The following is a 5,000-nucleotide window of genomic DNA, read 5'->3' on the forward strand; positions in this document are numbered from 1 at the left end:
TTTCGTGCGCAGATTGGACTATTCAGCCATCTGCACATTCACAGATAGATTCATGAGCATCCCCCCACCCCACCACCACCCTCCCCCCATCCCCCAGCTGGATGACAACGATGGTCATCATCGATCTCGATGGACACACACCACCACCAATAATGATGATGATAAGCGATGATGATGATAATGATGATAATGAATGAATGATGAATGGTGATGACAACAATTCTATTGCGCAGACTATCCATGTATTGAGCTGTAAGCGCGTTGCATGAAACAAAACATGTGGAATAGTTCATTAGGTCCTACACACAGTGGTACATAATGCCATACGAGAAAAACAATCTTCACACATCAAAGAAATAATGCAGATGGTAACACATGAAAAGTATGAAATATCACACACACACACACACACACACACACACACACACACACACACACACATGCCGGCACGATCATGCGCAAACAAGCACGCACTGTGGAACATTTAAGCGCAACCTTGGACTTGAGGTGAATACCTTGGAAAAGCCATTGAAATGGACAGGGTTTTAAAACCAGCATGAGTTCACTTGACTACAGAAGTTAACAAAACGTGGGAAGGGGGTGGGGGGGGGGGGGGGGGGGCTGGAGGTTTGCGGGGGCTCAGTACGCACCGTCGATTGATCGATGAATCGATTATTCAACATGACTCATGAGTACTAATCACCTTTGGTTGTGCTCACCGTTCCAACCTTGGCGTGCAAAAAAGCCAGCCGGAGACAGTTTCCAGGGGTTGGCTGGAGCGAGAGACAAGGTTGGGGGCAATGGATCAGCTGACGTGTCGTAAGCTGGGAGTGTGGCAATGACTTAAGCTGCTTTCCCGGTGACTGCAACGTGTGAAGTATTGCACGTGCGTTCAGCAGTCACTTTATCTGGCGCTGAGTAAGGCGTTGCTGACGGTTCAGTGTTGGTGGGGCCTGTCACACCTTAGCTTGGAGCACATGACTGATAAAAGGGTGAAGGTCATTCCCCATTCGTGACTGGGACCGTACAGGCGGGGAGGGGGAGACCATAAGGCTGGTATGTCACGTGCAGCTTTCCAGGCAAAACAATGGAAGATGATTTCTTTTCTGTCTGATTTTTATTTTTATTTTTTATAGTGTTTTAAGAAATGCCTGAGTAATCCTCTAAGTGGTCCTCGGATTACTCCTCTTTCTCTTCCATGTTTGTTTCTCCTTTTTCGTTGTCTTCATGTTCTGTTTCTTGTTCTTCATCTTGTTCTCCTCCTTTTCTTACTGCTCCTCCTTTCCTCCATTTGTGGGATGTAAATCCTGTCTTCAGCTGTTTATGTGTGAGCATTGAATTTGTTATGTGGCTGTGTAGAGTGGAGTTTAACGACCTGTCGGCTTTACGCCCTTAAGGTCAAGTTGTTCGTGGCTGTGGTCTTTTTCATGGGGGTGTGACGTAGTCAAGGCGTTGGTCCTGTGGTCTTGTTCGAGGAGGGTCCTTGCTGTGTGCTGGCCGCCGGCGATGTCCGTGGTCCGTGCTGTGTCCTGGCTGTGTTCGGGTGGTGGAGTCCTGGTTGTCGGTCCGAGGCTGGTCCTTGCGATGTCTTGTCTTGTCTTGTCCCAGTGGCGACAATCCACAATAGGGGGGCGAGCTCTGGATGACTGATGTCTGTGTGGGACCGTTAAGTCCCCTGGTTCAGCCAGGGGAACCTTGGCCACACACAGCATCAGTCACACGCCCTGTCCTGGTTGTTGTCGTGTGGGGAGTCCTGATGTGGCTGTATTTTACCCGGAGATTTATAGTTACAGTGTGTATAGTGGATAGAGCCTGTGTTTGTATTGCCCGCAAGAAGGCTGGCATACATTATTTCATCGTTTAATATTTGTATTTTTTGGTTTTCGTTTTGGAAATAGTTTTCTTGTTGGAAACTTTTTTTTGCCGTTTAAAACGAAACCGTATTATTAAACAACTAGAAAACTCGTGTGTTGTGAATCACCTCACACTACTTTCCTGCCTCGTTGGTTCGATTGTTAGCGGTGTTTCCTGTTTGTTGCCGCTTCGCTTTTATCGTAACGACACCCGTGTGATCACTGCATGGGTAAGGTTGAATAATTGACCAACCATCCAGCTCGCACCGAGAGACAGCAGTGTTGACATCCTGGATTGGGAAGAGAAGGGATCGAGCAGATCGATAAAAAAGACTGTTGTTCTGTAACGGGTGGCCTGGGACCCGGACCTTACAGAGAGTTCAGTTTTTAACGACGTACTGGCTTGCACCCTGAAGTTGTTCGGTGCGGGGGTCTTTGTGTTGTGAAGGTTCCGGGTGTGGAGACCGCAGACAGTTATGACGTAACCAAGACCAAGAGCACTTGTACTGATTGCCCATTATGCCCTGTATATGACAGTCGAGTTCGACTATGACCATCAGAACAGCCAGAGGAGGCAACTGCTGTCCCGACTATTTGGGCTAGAACTTTATAATGGTGGAGAGTGTATTGCCCAAGTTACATCCCCACTCTCTCGGCCAAAAGGGTTTTAGGACGGACGGCGTTGGGATGGTTCCCAAAGGCCAACTAGCCCCCAAGGCTGCAGCGCTAAGAGCCAGTACAATCTTGCCTTCTAGTTTGAGAGTCATAGTCCTTCACAAAACACTAGGCTGTAAATGATTTCCCATTGCAATGGAGAAACCATTGATAATATAGCTCTCACTTTGCTGTTGGCCCAATTATAAACTTGAGTCAATCTGTGATATAAGCTGAGTGTTAGTTTACTGTTATACCCTAGGGCAGCAACAAAGAACATTCGTAACACGACCTCAACTAAGACAAGGCCTTTTGTTCGCGGACGGACTAGCGAAATAATAATCATGAGAGATGTATAATGACAGCTGTATTTGCAACATGCTGGGACACTTCCAGTATGCAGTGAATGGCAACGATTACTCATTGGATTTATGTGGATAGCAGCTGGACCCGTTTCCCTTACCATATACACCAACAGTGTTGAAATTCAGTGCTGTCGTTAAGTACACAAATATACTTTTGATGTTGTCTCAGTTTTAACTCGCTGTTTTCTGCAAAGGATTTTTTTTCTTTTACTTTGAGCCTTTACAGCTGATCAAGTGGCTGGCTTGACAGAGGCGCGTCAGGAGGACTCGGCGAAAAAAGAAAAGAAAAAGAAAATTAAAATTGTGTGTGTGTGTGTGTGTGTGTGTTTCTGTGTGTCTGTCTGTGTGTGTGTGTGTGTGTGTGTGTTTCTGTGTGTCTGTCTGTGTCTGTGTGAGGGAGGGAGAGAGAGAGAGAGAGAGAGAGAGAGAGAGGGGTATACGGATTATTTATTCTCTAAAGTTCACGACCCTTTTTAAATGGATGGAAGAAGTGGACACTAACAAAAGCATGGAAACAAAACAAGATAAACGATAAACATCGAAGTACATATTTCGAACTTGGAAGGCTGTTTACTTAATACAAAGCTATAAAACAAACTGCTTTGCAACACAGCTGATCCTATTTAAGTTTTGTAGCATCCAGCAACCATAATTTTTTGTTCAGACTTATCACCCATAGGCGACCACTGAGAGAGAGAGACGGGGGGGGGGGGGGGGGGGGGAGAGATGGGTGGAAGGAGGGAGGGAGGGACGGGTGGTCCACCCAGAGAGAGAGAGAGAGAGAGAGAGAGAGAAGACGTAGAAAACGACTAATGATTGAACATAATGTCACATCCATAATCATTTCAGCTTCACTTTCTCAGGGAGGCATCACTGCGTTCGGATAAATCCATATACACTTCACCACATCTGACAGGCAGATGCCTGACAGCGGCATAACCCAACGCGCTTGTCAGGTCTTGAGTGCTTGCATATATTTATTTGTGTATCTACCAGAGTGGACTTCCACGGAATCTTGCCAGACGGCAACACTTGTCATACCAGTGGATCCTGTTCAGCGCGCCAATTGCGTGCTGCACACGGGGCCTCGATTTATCGCCTCACCCAAATGACCAGACGCTCAGTTGGACTTTCCAGTCGAACTGAGGAGAAAGGGCTAGACCGGGCTTTGAACCCACACCCTCACGGACACTGAATCGGCAGATAAGCGTCTTGACCATTCTGCCACCTTCCTCCATCATCATTGATTGATGTGGATACTTACATAGCGCCTATCCTCGGTCAGAGACCAAGCTCTAAGCGCTTTACATACACGGGGACATTTGCACCACAGGCTGCCTACCTGGGTAGAGCCGACTGACGGCTGCCACTGGGCGCTCATCATTCGTTTCCTGTGTCATTCAATCAGATTTCAGACGCACACACATACACACTCAGACAGACATGTAACATTTTACGTGTATGACCGTTTTTTTTATATTTATTTACCCCGCCATGTAGGCAGCCATACTCCGTTTTCGGGGGTGTGCATGCTGGGTATATTCTTGTTTCCATAACCCACCGAACGCTGACATGGATTACAGGATCTTTAACGTGCGTATTTGATCTTCTGCGTGCGCATACACACGAAGGGGGTTCAGGCACTAGCAGGTCTGCACATATGTTGACCTGGGAGATCGGAAAAATCTCCACCCTTTACCCACCAGGTGCACCGAGATTCGAACCCAGGACCCTCAGATTGAAAGTCCAGCGCTTTAACCATTCGGCTATTGCACCCTTTCATGACGAAAGATAACAAGGGATGGCAACTGGACCGGCAGAATATCCACGATACTGACAGACACTGAAATGACGGCACGGACGTGTTCGGCTTATGCGGGTCCATGCGCACTCTTTCCGTCTCTCGCGCTTCAGCGTCTGCGTCTGTGATTTAGGAGGGAGGGTGATGGCGAGGGGGCTCTGCAGACAGAGGACAGGGGAGGAAGTGTGTGTTTGTGTGGGTGGGTGGGGGTTGGGGGGTACTGAGACGCTCTCACGATTTTACCTCTACTGCCCCATTGTGCGATGGAATTCATTGCTGGTTTGACAACTAACTATCGCCATTCTCTATTTGTTTTTCGATGGGGAA

The 5,000-nt window shown here is 47.6% G+C and overlaps 1 protein-coding gene across 1 annotated transcript in view; it reads left to right on the forward strand.

The window, feature by feature from the left end:
• LOC143299157 (transient-receptor-potential-like protein) overlaps positions 1-5,000 on the forward strand; it is a 98,185-nt gene that overhangs the window by 2,795 nt on the left and 90,390 nt on the right. The gene's annotated exons all lie outside the window — the stretch shown is intronic.

The sequence above is a fragment of the Babylonia areolata genome, chromosome 24 (genome assembly GCF_041734735.1).
Source record: "Babylonia areolata isolate BAREFJ2019XMU chromosome 24, ASM4173473v1, whole genome shotgun sequence".
Lineage (NCBI taxonomy): Eukaryota > Metazoa > Mollusca > Gastropoda > Neogastropoda > Buccinidae > Babylonia > Babylonia areolata.